Consider the following 18,358-nt stretch of genomic DNA (forward strand, 5'->3'; position numbering starts at 1 on the left):
ACTCCAACTAATGCACACATTTCCCCCTCTCATGCCCCATCATACTAGTTGCATCAGAACCACTAATCAAGAACGGGGTACATAAGTACATTTACTTATACATCAAACACAATCTAAAAAATGCAATCTCAAATACTCATCTCATAAAACTAAAGATTTGCCACAAAGGGATTACAAATGGATGGTCATAATCATGTTAGGTGGCTCATGTGGCACAAGATCATTGATAGTATGAGACAGATATAGAACAAGCTACTTTCACAAACCCATAGCCCAGGAGCGGACTACTCCCTCTTCATCATGCTAATGTAGGAGATGTTGTTGGAGAAGTTGGAGATGCGAGCCGGCGGCGTTTCCCCCTCCCATCTTTGCAAGACCTCCTATATATGTTTCGTGTTTCTCTTTGTGTGGTCGTCATACTCCGAGATCACAATCGGGTATTATATATAGAAGTTCAGGTTAAGAGGACGCCAGAGTGCAAGATCAACGACATAAGAGCTTTGAGAGGGGAGATAGTCCCCACCTCTCGATAATGGTATCATGCCACATGGTGGGCCCTATATTGGGTCAGTTGACTTGCTTATTATTGTAAGGGTACATTGCCCCTATGTGTGGTTTTGGTAATTAATGACAACCCCTATGGACTAATGTTTTCATTGAGTTTATATGAAGGAATATTCCATAGGTTCTACTTGTATTCCATGTGTTGGATTCAAGTATGGATGCCATGTAAATAAAGATACATATTGTATATTGGCATCAAGATCATCGATTTGAAGACATATATGTGATATGATCAAGAAGAAGAAATGAAGATGGAGTTCTTATGTGGAACTCAATATTAGCCATGCTCTATCTTATGAGAGTATGAGAAGATACAAGGTTGAGTTGGGCAAGTTCAAGATGAGCATCTCAAGTGGATCACATGCTTGAAGCTTGCCGTCCATTTGGTGATAATGGACTTGTGAAGATGTGCATCAATGAAGCTTTCCCATCATAGTGTATGGGGGAGCATTTGTGAGTCTTCACAAAGCAACAATGATCAAGTTGTGGCATTCCGGCTTGTGTAGAGCTTGAAGAGTTATCATCAAGATCAAGCGGGATGCGCAAGGCAAAGGTATGACCTTGATAGGTTTTCCTTTTACCGGTCTCAAGGTGGTTGTTGGGAGATCGGATTATAGGATAGATAGCCGCACTATCAAGAGGGGCTTTCGGTTGGGTAACTTGATCACATCGTCTTAGGGAGCTCAATCCTTTGCATACTTTGCATATCCTTATTGCTTCTTGGTGTTTCTCTGTGTGAGGTTCTTGAGCTTGTTGCTAGCTTTACAACAAGCCCAAGTTCATCGAAAACGGAATCCGCATGCATCTTCTATTGCGTTTTCGAGTTTGGACGTCTTTACCGTTTCTTGACGGTGGGAGACTCCCTCTCTAAAATCATCTAAAAATGTTCTTTGAGGAGTCTCCATATTTTTGTTGGGGTTCTATTCGTCGTTATGTTTCCAAAAAAATTGGTTTCATGCGAATCGGAGTTTGGGAGCATTAGTTATTAAAGAAAACGGAAAAAGGAGAAAATAAGAAAAAGAAGAAAAAGAAAAAAAGGGAGGGGCAGCCGGCCGGCCGACCGGCCTGCCGGGCGGCACGCCGGCCCACCCGGCCGAAACCGGCCCAGGCGCTAAACGCCGACCGGGCGACATTCTGGGCCACTCCCGCCTTCATCCGGCCCAGGCTCCGGTTGCCTACCGGGCCGCCCGGCGCTGGCCCCGGCCAGGCCGGCCTCCTTGCCGGATGGGCCTTGATGACCCACAAGTATAGGGGGTGTATCGTAGTATCTTCGATAAGTAAGAATGTCGATCCCAACGAGGAGCAGAAGGTGTTGACAAGCAGTTTCGATGAAGGATTCACTGTAAATGCTCACAGACAAGTATTCAGGAGGTTTTGATGTAACAGATGAATAAAGTACGAGTAAGTAAAATGCGAGAGTAACAATTGCAGCGAGTGGCCCAATCCTTTTTAGCACAAAGGACAAGCCGGTTTGTTTACTTATAATAACCAAACGTTCCTGAGGACACACGGGATTTTAGTCTAGTGCTTTCGCTACATACAGCTAATTAATCTTCATTGTTTTGATAAGTGTTGTGTGGGTGAACCTATGCTAATGTACCGCCCTTCCTAGGACTAATACATACTTGTGATTATACCCCTTGCAAGCATCCGCAACTACAAGAAAGTAATTAAGATAAATCTAACCACAGCCTTAAACTCTGAGATCCTGCTATCCCTCCTGCATCGATATACCAACGGGGGCTCAGGTTTCTGTCACTACGGCAACCCCGCAATTGGCAAACGAGTACAAGATGCATTCCCCTAGGCCCATAAAGGTGAAGTATCGTGTAGTCGACGTTCACACGACACCACTAGAAGAATAACACCACAACTTAAATATCATAACATTGAATATTACTCAACCATACTTCACTACTAACATTTAGACTTCACCCATGTCCTCAAGAACTAAACGAACTACTCACGAGACATCATATGGAACATGTTCAGAGGTGATATGATGATGAATAACAATCTGAACATAAACCTTGGTTCAACGGTTTCACTCAATAGCATCAATAACAAGTAGAAATCAACACCGGGAGAGTTTCCCCTATCAAACAATCAAGATCAAACCCAAATTGCTACAACGGTGACGATGTGCAGCGGTGGAGACGGCGGTGATGATGATGAAGATGATGATGATGGTAATGGAGATGATGTCCAGCTCGATGACGGTGACGATGGCGTCGATTTCCCCCTCCGGGAGGGAATTTCCCCGGCGGATCTCAGCCTGCCGGAGAGCTCTTTTCTCTCTGGTGTTCTCCGCCTCGCAGAGGCGGCTGTGACTCTTCGCGACCTATCCCCTAGAGCTTAGGTTTTCGGGACGAAGACGTTCGCGAAGAAAATGAGGCGAGAGGGGGCTGTGGGCCCCCTCCTCACAGGGCGGCGCGGCCAGGCCTTGGGCCGCGCCGGCCTATGAGGTGGGCCCACCTCGGGTCCCCTCGGCTCCCCTTCTGGCTCCCTTCGTCTTCTGGAAAAATAGGATTTTTCATATAATTTCCGTCAACTGTTGATCTTCCGAAATATTGCATTCTGACGGCGCTTTTTCCAGCAGAATCCTGACTCCGGTGCGCGATCCTCCAATAGTCGTGAATCATGCAAAATAGATGAAATAACATAAGTATTATCCCCAAATATGAAATATATCAATGAATAGCAGCAAATTATGATATAAAATAGTGATGCAAATTGGACGTATCAACTCCCCCAAGCTTAGACTTCGCTTGTCCCCAAGCGAAACTGAACTCGGTAAACAGGACCACATGTTTATGGAGTGAAGGGTCGATAAATAAAATACGGACAAGAATCTTCATATTCATTCACACAAGACATTTTAGTAAACAACTTCCTCATATAATTCAACTTGAAACAAGTATAAGGTAATCACAAATAAAGGTGCATAAGAAATCATAGTTGGTGATGGCAAACTTCGTTCTTGGTCAAAGAACAGTTAACAGGTTATACTTATCTATCGAGCAGCGCTCTTATGTTAAAGTTTATATGGCACAACTTGCATACTCAATCATAATAATCTCCTCATGATCATTGATAACTTTCAAAGCTATATTCATTCAGATAAAACTTGTACTAAACAAGGAAAAGTAAAAGACATGATGAGGTAAATCACAATATAGTGGTTTGATCACAACAACTCAAATGCTTGCTTAAGATGGAGGGAAATAGGTTTACTGACTCAACATAAAGTAAAAGATAGGCCCTTCGCAGAGGGAAGCAGGGATTAAATCATGTGCTAGAGCTTTTTCAGTTTTGAAATCATATAAAGAGAATGAAAGTAACATTTTGAGAGGTGTTTGATGTTGTCAACGACTGGTAGCGGGTACTCTAACCCCCTTGCCAGACAAACCTTCAAAGAGCGGCTCCCATTTTATTTTTATTTTTGTGTGGCACTCCTTCCAACCTTTCTTTCACAAACCATGGTTAACCGAATCCTCGGGTGCCTGCCAACAATCTCATACCATGAAGGAGTGCCTTTTTATTTTAGTTTTATTATGATGACACTCCCCCCAACCTTTGCTTACACAAGCCATGGCTAACCGAATCCTTCGGGTGCCGTCCATCAATCACATACCATGGAGGAGTGTCTATTTAGGTTAATTAATTTGGGACTGGGAATCCCATTGCCAGCTCTTTTTGCAAAATTATTGGATAAGCGGATGAAGCCACTAGTCCATTGGTGAAAGTTGCCCAACAAGATTGAAAGATAAAACACCACATACTTCCTCATGAGCTATAAAACATTGACACAAATAAGAGATAGTAAATTTTGAATTGTTTAAAGGTAGCACACGAAGTATTTACTTGGAATGGCAGGAAATACCATGTAGTAGGTAGTTATGGTGGACACAAATGGCATAGGTTTGGGTTAAGGTTTGGATGCACGAGAGGTATTCCCTCTCAGTACAGGTCTTTGGCTAGCAAGATTAATTAACAAGCATAAGAGTCGAGGGAAACAAACAAATATACATGTGATAGAAACAATCATGCAGCTTCCTTGTAAGCACACACAATTTTAACTTCAGAATAATAAGCTATGAGCTAACAAGAAAGTAAGACAATGAAACAACTACATGTATTTCTCTTTTCTACTTAAACCTCAAAATGTTGTTGCTATTGACCAATGCTAAGTTTGCCAAAACCAAATAGATTTATTCAATGCTCCCAAAGTGATACCAATACTAATAACAAGATCAATCATATAATAAGGATTGCAAACTAAAATAAGATGTGCAATATGTAAATGATAAGACTTCTCATTAATATTCCATAACGATAACTCACACCAAGGGATACATAGACAACCAACTAAAGGAGAGATACTTCCACACTGCAACCTATCTTATATGATAACTTCCCTACTCATGATATGACACTACTTGACAGTAAAAAGTAAAAGGTAGTGATGATGTGATACCGCGGCACTCCCCCAAGCTTGGAACAAACCAAGGGGATGCCAATACCGATGATGAATTACTCCTTCGGCGATGGTGGTGATGAATTCCCATCATCAGATTTCCAAGGAAGAGGCTCTCCATCAACAAACGACATCTTGGTCTCGGGAATCCTGAAACTAGCAGCATAGCTTATGTGTTTAAACCTGTTTTCATACTCACAGTTCTGATTCTGAACATCATAGAGTTGAGCTTGGAGTTTGTTGGTGGTGTCGTGAAGTGAGAGGATGTCGCCCCATAGCTTTGCAGTCTCCTTCTCGTGTGCATCAATAAGTTCAGACACAATCTTGTGGAAGATGTCTGATACGTCTCCGACGTATCGATAATTTCTTATGTTCCATGCCACATTATTGATGATATCTACATGTTTTATGCACACTTTATGTCATATTCGTGCATTTTCTGGAACTAACCTATTAACAAGATGCCGAAGTGCCAGTTCCTGTTTTCTGCTGTTTTTGGTTTCAGAAATCCTAGTAACGAAATATTCTCGGAATCGGACGAAATCAACGCCCAGGTTCCTATTTTGCCCGGAAGCATCCAGAACACACGAGAACCGCCAGAGAGGGGGCACAGGGCCACCAAACCCTAGGCCGGCGCGGCCAAGGGGGGGCCCGCGCCCCCCTATAGTGTGGGCCCCCCAGAAGTCCACCGACCTTGCCCTTCCGCCTATTTAAAGCCTCCGTCGCGAAAACCCTGATACGTTCGACGAAACCAGAGAAACCCTTCCAGAGCCGCCGCCATCGCGAAGCCAAGATCTGGGGGACAGGAGTCTCTGTTCCGGCACGCCGCCGGGACGGGGAAGTGCCCCCGGAAGGCTCCTCCATCAACACCACCGCCATCTTCATCAACGCTGCTGTCTCCCATGAGGAGGGAGTAGTTCTCCATCGAGGCTCGGGGCTGTACCGGTAGCTATGTGGTTCATCTCTCTCCTATGTACTTCAATACAATAATCTCATGAGCTGCCTTACATGATTGAGATTCATATGATGATGCTTGTAATCTAGATGTCGTTATGCTAGTCAAGTGAATTTTACTTATGTGATCTCCGGAGACTCCTTGTCCCACGTGTGTAAAGGTGACAGTGTGTGCACCGTGTGGGTCTCTTAGGCTATATTTCACAGAATACTTATTCACTATTATGAATGGCATAGTGAAGTGCTTATTTATATCTCTTTATGATTGCAATGTGTTTTGTATCACAATTTATCTATGTGCTACTCTAGTGATGTTATTAAAGTAGTTCTATTCCTCCTGCACGGTGTAATGGTGACAGTGTGTGCATCCGTGTTAGTACTTGGCGTAGGCTATGATTATGATCTCTTGTAGATTATGAAGTTAACTATTGCTATGATAGTATTGATATTATCTATGCCTCCTTTCTTAGCATGAAGGTGACAGTGTGCATGCTATGTTAGTACTTGGTTTAGTCGTATTGATCTATCTTACACTCTAAGGTTATTTAAATATGAACATTGAATTATGGAGCTTGTTAACTCCGGCATTGAGGGTTCGTGTAATCCTACGCAATATGTTCATCATCCAACAAGAGAGTGTAGAGTATGCATTTATCTATTCTGTTATGTGATCAAAGTTGAGAGTGTCCACTAGTGAAAGTCTAATCCCTAGGCCTTGTTCCTAAATACTGCTATCGCTGCTTGTTTACTGTTTTACTGTGTTACTACTGCTGTGTTACTACTGCTTGTTTACTGTCCTGGGCAAAGCACTTTTCTGGTGCCGTTGCCACTGCTCATATATATTTATACCACCTGTATTTCACTATCTCTTCGCCGAACTAGTACACCTATTAGGTGTGTTGGGGACACAAGAGACTTCTTGCTTTGTGGTTGCAGGGTTGCATGAGAGGGATATCTTTGACCTCTTCCTCCCTGAGTTCGATAAACCTTGGGTGATCCACTTAAGGGAAAACTTGCTGCTGTTCTACAAACCTCTGCTCTTGGAGGCCCAACACTGTCTACAGGAAAAGGAGGGGGGCGTAGACATCAATGTCCACCTCACGCTCAGCCATCTTCTTGTATTTGAAGACCTCTTGCTCTAGCTTCTCCATCCTGTCTCCCAAGCTTCCTTCTCCTTTAGGACCCTGGACATCCTTGATCTGCAGCTCTCCATCAACGAGCAGCAACTCCTTGGGGTGCATCCTCAGCTCCTCCATGTACAAGTTGTCAACGTCTTTGCAGGAGTTGTCCTTCTGAGTTTCCGACGAAGACATGATGACTCTAGATCCAAAGCAAATCCTGGCAGAAACAGCTCGAAACCAAACACGTCGAGAAAACGATATACGGACCTCCAGGGGTCCGGGGGATTATATAGCAAGAATTTTTATGTCATAAGGAAAGTACCAGGTCGAACCAGAGTCGGAAAGAGGCGACGAGGTGGCCAGCTCATAGGGCGGCGCGGCCTGGCTGGGGCCCGCGCCGGCCTATGTGGACACGCCCTCGTGCGTCTCCTCCACTCCGTTTCGATCTCGTAATTTTTCATATTTTCCAAAAATACCAAAAACATTGTTCGGAAAGTAAATTGCGAACTTTTTATTACCAGTACTGTTACCTATTCAAAGTCGAGTTCTGGCGGACTGTCAATTTGTCCTTTGATGAAAGCCTCCGGTGTTTCCACTCGAATAACATCAACATCTACATTGTAAGAATCACCTGAGATATAATGCTTGAGTCTTTGTCCATTCACCACTTGTGTGGCATTGCCTTGGAGAGAGCTAATTTTTATTGCTCCTGAACGATACACCTCCTCAACAACATATGGTCCTTCCCATTTCGAGAGTAATTTCCCTGCAAAGAATCTGAGACGAGACCGATACAATAGGACTTTATCCCCAATATTAAATTCTCTTTTGATAATCCTTCTATCATGCCATTTTTTAACTTTCTCTTTAAAGAGTTTAGCATTTTCATAAGCTTCACTTCTCCATTCATCTAGAGAACTCAATTGCAGCAACCTCTTATTACCAGCTAGTTTAGGATCTTTATTTAATTCTCTAACAGCCCAATAAGCTTTGTGCTCTAGTTCTAAAGGTAAATGACAAGCTTTTCCATAAACCATTTTATAAGGTGACATTCCCATGGGATTTTTATAAGCAGTTCTATAAGCCCATAGTGCTTCCTTCAATTTACTAGCCCAATTCTTTCTAGTTTTATTAACAGTCTTTTGCAAGATAGATTTAATCTCTCTATTTGATAGTTCTACTTGCCCACTAGTTTGAGGATGATAAGCGGAAGCAATTCTATGATTAATACAATATTTAGCAAGAGTTTTTCTAAAACCACCATGAGTAAAATGAGAACCTCCATCAGTCATAATATATCTAGGAACTCCAAATCGAGGAAAAATAATATCTAAAAGCATTCTTAAAGAGGTCTCACCATCAGCACTTTTTGTATGTATGGCTTCCACCCATTTAGTAACATAATCAACAGCAACAAGTATATGAGTGTTACCTTCTGAAGAGGGAAAAGGTCCCATGAAGTCAAATCCCCAACAATCGAATGGTTCAATAACAAGAGTATAATTCATAGGCATTTCATTGCGTCTAGAGATATTACCAACCCTTTGGCATTCATCACAAGATAAAATAAACTTCCTTGCATCTTTGAAGAGAGTTGGCCAATAAAAACCTGATTGTAGAACCTTTTGCGTGGTTCTATCTCCGGCGTGATGTCCTCCATAAGCACTCCCATGACATTTACTCAATATCTCTTGCTGTTCATATTCGGGAACACATCTTCGCAGAATACCATCCACTCCTTCTTTATATAAGTGTGGGTCATCCCAGAAATAATGCCTCAAGTCATAAAAGAATTTCCTCCTTTGCTGAGCTGAAAAGGTTGGAGGCAAGTACTTGGAAACAATAAAGTTAGCATAATCAGCATACCAAGGACTGTCTCGCGAGCTCACCTTTATTACAGCCAATTGTTCATTTGGAAAACTATCATTAACAGGAACAGGATCATAAGCAATATTTTCCAATCTAGACAAATTATCAGCAACAGGATTATCAGCACCTTTCCTATCTACAATATGTAAATCAAATTCTTGCAACAGAAGTACCCATCTAATAAGCCTTGGCTTAGCATCTTTCTTTTGCATAAGGTATCTGATTGCAGCATGATCAGTATGTATAGTGACTTTTGAATCAACAATATAAGATCTAAACTTATCACAAGCAAAAATTACAGCTAACAATTCTTTTTCAGTAGTAGCATAATTTCTTTGAGCAGCATCAAGGGTTTTACTAGAATAATGAATAACATTCAATTTTTTATTTACTCGCTGTCCAAGAACAGCGCTGATACGTCCAAAACGTATCTACTTTCCCGAACACTTTTGCTATTGTTTTGCCTCTAATTTGTGTGTTTTGGATACAACTAACGCGGACTAACGATGTTTTCAGCAGAATTGTTCTGGTGTCTCGTTTTTGTGCAGAAATCCAACTTTCAGGAAAATCCTCGGAATTTATGCGAAAGGTCTTATTTTTCCAGAAGACTCACGGAGCCAGAAGGGCAAGCTAGGTGGAGGCCCGAGGGCCCCAGACACTAGGCCGGCGCGGCCCAGGAGGGGGGCGCGCCGCCCTAGCATCTGGCCCCCTCGGCTGGCCTCCGACGCCCTCCTCTGAACTATTTAAGGGGTTTCGATCTAAAAATCGCGACCAAAAAAGTCGAAGTCGCCATAAACCCTCCAGAACGCCGCCACATCGCGAAACTCCGTCTCAGGAGCCAGAAGTCTCCGTTCTGGCACTCCGCCGGGACGGGGAATTGGAGGAGATCATCGCCATCATCACCGCCAACGCCTCTCCATCGACCAGCCATGTTTCCCCCATCCATGTGTGAGTAATTCCCTCGCTGTAGGCCGAAGGGGATGGTAGGGATTGGATGAGATTGGTCATGTAATAGCATAAGATTGTAGGGGCATAGTGCCTAGTGTCCGTAATTGGTACTTTGATGATATTGTTGCAACTTGTTATGCTTAATGCTTGTCACTAGGGCCCGAGTGCCATGATCTCATATCTGAACATGTTATTGTTTCATCATGATATTCTTTGTTTATGATCTTACCTGCAAGTTGTATACACATGTCGCTGTCCGGAACCAATGGCCCCGAAGTGACAGAAATCGGGACAACCGGAGGGGATGGTAGTGATGTGAGGATCACATGTGTTCACGGAGTGTTAATGCTTTGCTCTGGTACTCTATTAAAAGGAGTACCTTAATATCCAGTAGATTCCCTTGAGGCCCGGCTGCCACCGGCTGGTAGGACAAAAGATGTTGTGCAAGTTTCTCATTGCGAGCACGTACGACTATAATTGGAACACATGCCTATTGATTGCTTTGTACTTAGACACCGTTTTATTATTATCTGCAAATGCCCTGCTATGATTGTTACATGAGTTTCTCTCATCCATGCAATGCCCGTTATCTGTCCCCGTGCCTACAGTATTTTAATCCTGCTGTTTACTATAATCACTACTGCTTTCTCTGCTACTCTGGTGCTGTTGTTTCACTACTGCTACTGCTATAAAACTGTTACTACTGATAAACTCTTGCGAGCAAGTCTGTTTCCAGGTGCAGCTGAATTGACAACTCCGCTGTTAAGGCTTTCAAGTATTCTTTGTCTCCCCTTGTGTCGAATCAATAAATTGGGATTTACTTCCCGCGAAGACTGCTGCGATCCCCTATACTTGTGGGTTATCAAGACTGTTTTCTGGCGCCGTTGCCGGGGAGCATAGCTTTATTTGGAAGTTCACTTGGATTGATATTGTTCGCTGCAAATTCTCCATCATGGGTAAAACTCGCGATCCTAAAGTCGCCATATTACCATCCACTACAAGAAAAGGTACAACTCTGAGTACCTCTGCTACACTTGATTCACCATCTGTGATAAGTCAACTTGTTTCACCGCCGCAAGCTTCACTTGCTGGTACTTCTGCTGAATCTGAAAACTCTCATAATATTGATAATGTTTCTGCTGTGCTTGATGATAGTGGTTCATTGGGATCCTTTCTAGATGCTACAATTGCTAGGTCTAGACAAATTGAAAATACCGAAACTCCTGATGTTACTACACCTGTTAATTCACCTGAACTTGATTATTCTAGTGATGATCCTGATGAGGATTATGTGGAGCTTAATGATGATTTTATTAATAGATGCAATGCTACTGCTGATGCAAGAAAAATTAAAAAGTTTCTCACACAATATACTGTTAGACATAAGTTATCTCCTGATCCTAAATTTGCCACATCTCCTATATGCATTAAGGATAAAGATTATGATTTTTCTCTTGATCTATCTCATATAGCTATTGTAGAGAAAGCACCCTTTTGTGGTACTGAAAAAGAAAGTGCTGTAGAACACATGATTGAACTTTCTTCTATGAGTAGCTTGTTTTCTGATGATGTCAAGATGCGTACTTACTTTGTCGCTAAAATTTTTCCTTTCTCATTAAAGGATGATGCTAAAACTTGGTATAATAATTTGCCTCCTGGTTCTATTAAAAGTCCAACTGAGCTGCGTGATGTTTTCTTTCGAAAATACTTTCCTGCTAGTGCTCAACATATTGCTTTACAGAAAATTTATAGGTTTGACCAGTGAGATGAAGAGAAATTGCCTGAGGCTTGGGCAAGATTTTGTTCTCTTATCAGAGCTCGACCTGGACATGATTTAGAAAAGAATGATCTACTTGATATATTTTATAGTGGACTAACCATTGAATCTAGAGCATATTTGGATAGTTGTGCTGGTTGTGTTTTCAGGAAAAGAACTCCGCATTTAAGGTGAAGAATTATTGGCTAGAATAAGCCGGAATCATGATGATTGGAATATACCTGAACCAACTCCAACGCCAATATTGAAGAAGAGGGGTTTAATTGAATTGAATGATGAAGATATGAGGGAAGCTAAGAAGTCTCTCAAGGAAAAAGGTATTAAATCCGAAGATGTGAAGAATCTACCTCCCATAGAAGATATATGTGAGATAATTCCCCCTTCATCCATGATCGAGGTAAACTCCCTTCAACGCTTTACTAGGGAAGATATTCCGTATTCAAAACCTCCTGCTCAATGCTTAGATGAGTTTGATAATTATATTGTTAAGCAAGAAAATTTTAATATGAGAGTAGAGAATCATATAATGGAAAATTCTCAAGCTATTAGCAATTTGCATGATATTGTGGAGAGAACCTCCAATGATGTTAAGATGCTTGTTAAACATTTTCAAATGGTTCAAACTCAAATTGATCAACTCACTAAAGTGCAAAATGACTTGTTAAAAAATAATTCTAAAGAGAAACATGCTTATGAAGTAACAACTAGAGGCGGTGTCTCTACCCAGGATCCTCTATATCCTGAAGGGCATCCCAAAAGAATTGAACAAGATTCTCAACGAATTGAACCTAGTGCTCCTTCTAAGAAAAAGAAGAAGAAACATAAAAAGGTTGTAGAATCCTCTGAACATGTTAATGACCCTAATAGTATTTCTATTTCTGATGCTGAAACTGAAAGTGGTAATGAACATGATAATAATAATGATAAGAATAACGCTTCTGATAAAGAAGAAGTTGAAGATGAACCTGAAAAGCATGCTAAAAATAAAAAGTATACTAAAGAAGATTTTATTGCTAAGAAACATGGTAATGAAAGAGAACCTTGGGTGCAAAAGCAAATGCCTTTTCCTGCTAAGAAACTAAAATCAAAGGAAGAAGAACACTATAATAAATTTTGTGATTGGATGAAACCTTTATTCTTGCAAATCCCTTTGACTGATGCTATTAAACTGCCTCCTTATTCAAAGTATATGAAAGATATTGTTACTAACAAAAGGAAAATCCCCAATGAGGAGATTTCCACTATGCTTTCTAATTACTCTTTCAATGGTAAAGTTCCAAAGAAGTTGGGCGACCCAGGTATACCTACTATTCCTTGTTCTATTAAGAATAATTATGTTAAAACTGCTTTATGTGACTTGGGAGCCGGTGTTAGTGTTATGCCTTTTTCTCTTTACAAGAGACTTTATTTAGATAAGTTGATACCTACTGATATATCTTTGCAAATGGCTGATAAATCTACTGCTATTCCTGTTGGTATATGTGAGGATGTTCCTGTTCAAGTTACTAATAACTGCTTGATATTAACTGATTTTGTTGTGTTGGAAATGCCTGAAGATGATAATATGTCTATTATTCTTGGGAGACCTTTTCTTAACACCGCAGGGGCTGTTATTGATTGCAACAAAGGGAAGGTTACTTTCAATGTTGATGATAAGGAGCATACCGTCTATTTCCCCAAGAGGATTGATAAAGTATGTGGAGTCAATACTATTTCTAATGTGAGAACAATCAAAATTGGAACTATTGATTGTCCTATATATGAGCCTAAAGAAGGATATCAAAATCTTATGATTGGATCCATATCAATACAATTCAAGGTAACATGATTGATTTGAGGTTTATTTCTTCTTATGCTATGTAAAATTTATTTGGTGGCAAGACTTGATCAACCTTGTTAACAAATACTTTTTATATGCATAGAGGAGGTAAACAACATCTCTTTCTTCCTCCACTTTTTCTACTTGCTGTAGCACTTTTGATTTGCAAAGTTCCTTAGTTAATTAGAGATTTCAAAAAATTTCCTGTCCAGTAATAATAAACTTAATGCCCAGAAATGTGCATTTTTCAAAGTTTTCAAAAATTCACAAAAATTATACCGTTGGTCCTATTTTTCGACGAGACACCTGGGAACACCTGGGGATGACCAGTGGGGCACCCCAGGGTGGCTCCCACCTGGCTGGCGCGGCCAGCAAGGGGGGCGCGCCACCCTGGTGTGTGGGCCCCCCTTTGCCCCATTTTAGCATCTCTTCCTCCCAGACTCTTCTCTCTCCCAAAAAAATCGACACCAGTTTCCTCTCACTCGTGTTTCTGCTCAAGAACACCAGATTTTTCGATCTCTTTGCTCAGCCCAGATTTCTTGCTGAAATTTGGCACATTTTCTCCTTGGTATGTGACTCCTCCAATGATCCAAGTAGAATTTTGTTTGGTTGAGTATATCTTGAATATTTTGCTGCTATAGGTAACATGTTTAGTGAGCTTGCATGCTTGTTCTATGATTAAAAAACTAGTTTTGATGCATGATTAGTACTCTAGCAAGTTCTTATAGTTGTTCCCCTTGATTATATGTCACCAAATCAAATTTTATAATGATTGTTGAAAAATTTCAGAAAAGGGAAATGGACAACTACAACTTTGGAGAAGTGTTTCAGAGAGAGACAACCAGCACCGGAAGGCCCTCTAGGACCGCCACTCGATTCAGGCAATCCTATAATGAGGATATCATCGCGCCAAGCTTCGCTCCCGAAGAAGACAATGGGGCTCCTAATGCTTCATCTTTCCCATGTTATGATTTTCTGAGCAATGCAGGGTTGTTGGATGATTTCTTCACCCTCGTCAACAGGGCGGGTTTAGCCGCCTATGTGGGAGATGAAAGGGAGCAATACTACATGCTCACCAAAATCTTCGTGGAGAGCTTCCAGTTCAACAACAAGCACTACCACCCGACGGTTGCATTCAAGATCTATGGTAAAGCCATTACTATGAAGTTGAAAGATTTTTGTGCTGCATTGGGTATTGCCCCTGTAGGTACCGCAAGGAGGATGGAGGACAATCCGAGGGTTTTGCTTGAGCACTCTCGAGAGATCACCAATGATGATTGCCGCACCATTCAGCGTGGCAAGATAAGAAACATCCAACTCCCCGCCATTAAGTATTTTGCCTATTACCTTGCTACTAGCATTCTTGGTAGGGAGAACACTAGCAATATTTCTAGCTACCATCTTGCTTTCTTAATTGCTGCACTCACTGGAGATACACCTTATCATCTAGGTTCTCTTATTGCTCGCCGCTTGTCTAGCAAGGGGCCTATTTTTGGAGGAATTATTGCATCACGCATTTTAGCACATCTCGAATTTCCTGTTGACCCTACTGATGTGCCATTAACTCCTATAAGACTTGATATTGCTGCTATGAAGAGCCATCAATTTGTTATAGCTGATTCTAGTTCAGACAATATGGTCTATAGAATGTTGTTTGCTGACGGGGATGAGAGGGAAATCCCTTTGCCACAACCAGATTTGTTTAGTATTGACAGGAAACCATGGTCGCGCTCTAAGGAGGAGGTGGATGAGAAGATGAAGATACAAGACTTCCACCAGCAACATGACTACGCAGACGCCGAGCCCTCCTACGACTACACCGTCACGTACCCGGGTGCTTCTTCTAGCACATATCCGGAATAAGACCCATCTTCGTCGTACTACGGAGGTGCTACTTCATGGGCACCATGGGATTGAACTCCACTTAGGCCAAAAGCCTAAGCTTGGGGGGAGGTATACCGGCATCACTCATTCCTTGCATATTATGATTGCTGGATACTCGTATATACTTGTTTAGTTTGTTTGAGTGGTTTTCTAATGAGAGGGAGATGATATTTGGGGAAGTGCTGATTGAAAACAGATTCTGGGCTGTTACCATAAAAATTCTCAAAAACAGCCAGAACGTTATTTTGCGAAGACAATTTTTGAGCATGTTCCCCAGGTTGTTATCTAACTTTCATTAGTTGAACATTTTTCGATTTGAGCAGCGGAAGAATTTCTTAAAAATCGATTACTGTACTGCTGTCAAGTTTGACGAATTTCTGCTGCTTTGTGTTTATGTGGCTCTTCTAGTTTGCCATTTCTTGTTTTCGCTTTGTTTCTTTTCTAAAACCCAAAAAGACCAAAAATATTTCTGTTGTTTCTCTTCACCATTTGTTTGTTTTGATTTCTTGCATTTATCTTGCTTTATTTTCTATCGTTGGTTTGCTATAAGAAAATCCAAAAAAATATTGCTTTGTTTGCTTGTTTCCTTTTGTTCTTGTTTCCAATTCGAAAATACCAAAAATATTTGCTGTTCTTCTTTGGTTTGTAAAGTTCATTTTGAGTTCAATGGTCTTCGGTGGCTGGAGCGTGGTTTTCATTTCATATTATCCAAGCTACACAAGTGAAAGGCAATAATGACGATCTACGACAATTGGATTGTGGTGAGAGGCTGGTATGAACTCAATTTGTTTTCATTTTTGTACATATACTCATCCATGTGAGCATGCTTAGTTGGTTCATGTGAGGTATATGTCATTTGAGAAAGTCTAGTAGTTCATGATCTCTCATGTTTAGCTCCAATTTATTAATATGAGTAGCATGTCATGGATGTTTGCTTGCATTGTTTTATTCATAAGTAGGTATGGCATTGTGGTATCCTCCTCTGAATAATTCATTTATATCGACTTGGCACATGCTCACGCATGCATATGACTGAACAAAAGTCAATTAAGCCTCGATGATTTACATTGCTTCAGAGTTCTTGTATCACTTTTATGCCTCCGTTAATTTATTTTGCCGCAAGCATAATTATGACAGTTACTGCTCTCTTGATTTGTCGCTCCCCAGTCTATTGCTAGCCTTCATTTGTACTGAGCGGGAACGCTGCTCATGCTTCTGTTATCACCAGATTTTAACCAAATCAGAGGTAGGCCGTGATTGAGATGGGCTTGGAGAATATGTATGGAAAATATGCATGAAACGGCCTTGTACGAGAGTTTGGGCTAAGTTGTCCGTGTATCTGTAAATTATAGTAGGATATGTGTCGGTTAGGATTGAGAGACAGAGTTTAGCTCGTGCACGGTTGGGATTGTTCCCAAGTTAGAGAGTCTACGGACTATAAATATGTATCTAGGATTATTGAGAAGGAGGACGATCACGTTCACAACAAATCAATCTAGGCGCATCGCCACCCCTTGTTTCGAGGGTTTCTCCCGGGTAAGCAACATGTTGCCTAGATCGCATTGCGCGATCTAGGCAGTATCAGTTTATTCGTTGTTTGGTGTTGTTCGTGCTGAAGCCTTTTTGATGGCGGGCAACACCCTTATCTTAGGTGTTTTGGGGTTAACATCGATGCTTTCACGATGTACTTCTTTAGCTACGCTACCCCTCGATATCTAGCTGCCCTTACACCTATCCTAGGTGTAAGGGCAGCATCTTGCTTGTTCTTTAGCTAGTAGATCTAATCCGTTATAGTTTTTCCTTGTTCTTCAAGGATTGGTTTGATATCCGCATGGTTAGGCCTTATAAACGGGTTGAACGATCCGGTAGTGCGTAAGGTGTGGTTTAGGAAGTCCTAGAGGGATTGTTCCGGGGATCAACTTCATGTTGGTTTTTAGGCCTCTTTAGGGCTAGTTTTTCCATCATCTTACGTATCTGCTAGGCTCAACTACGCATAGGATGTTCCGGTTATGCGGTGAAAACCCTAGACTATCGTAGATTAGTTTAGCTTGATTTTGATTAAGCAGGATCCCCATGTTAATGTAAAATCCAACGTGTTCCATGGGGCAATCGGCTCTTAGAGCCGATCCACAGAGCAACTTAAGAGCCGATCGGGGCTCGTATTTAATGTTTACGTGTTTGCCATGCAGGAAACTAAGTCGAAGCAATCCATCACCTTCCTGACCAGGTATAGGTCAGGTGGCACGCCCTTGCACCAGCATCGGACGTGCGTACCAGGAGCATTGCGGGCCGTCGCCCGAGAGACCAGGACCAACCGCAGTCCTGGGAGCCTCCCGCCTCTACGGTGTTACCCGTCGCTGCTCGCCGGTGGGTTTTGGACGGTAACACATTCGGGCACGCCCGGTGGGACCTTCAACAACAACGGCATCGACATCTGCCTCTGAGATGGCGGACGAACCAGTCAAGTACGAAGAGCTGCCTGAGGATCACAAGAATAAATATGATGAGATCAAAGCCATCTTCGAAGCCGATCTCATCGGCTCTTTCACAAAGACCCGTTCACATGGCATCAGGTGGAAAGGGTTCTCACCCGACGGTGCTCTCGATGGAGTAGATCTGTCTACCCCTTCAGAGGAACGCACCAGAGCTCTGCGCCAAGAAGTTAATTACATGGCAGCTCATTCTCTTCACCGGCACTCTGAAAGCCTGGTGAACACTTTGGAGCGCATCGCGGTCCGCGTGGTTCAGGAAATAATGAAGCACCAATATTCTCCGCCAGGCCCGGTCCTAGGGACTCACCAGGGAGAACTACCGTTCCAGACCAGGCCACCGCTACCGTTTGCGCTTGCAGCTCCAGAGCCACGGGGTTCGCCGGCGTTCGTCGTCCACAAGATTGGAGGCGATCCTGCTGATTACCAGTTCATGCTGGAACCGCCTAAGGAAAT

Source organism: Lolium perenne, chromosome 2 (assembly GCF_019359855.2).
Source record: "Lolium perenne isolate Kyuss_39 chromosome 2, Kyuss_2.0, whole genome shotgun sequence".
NCBI classification, from domain to species: Eukaryota; Viridiplantae; Streptophyta; class Magnoliopsida; order Poales; family Poaceae; genus Lolium; species Lolium perenne.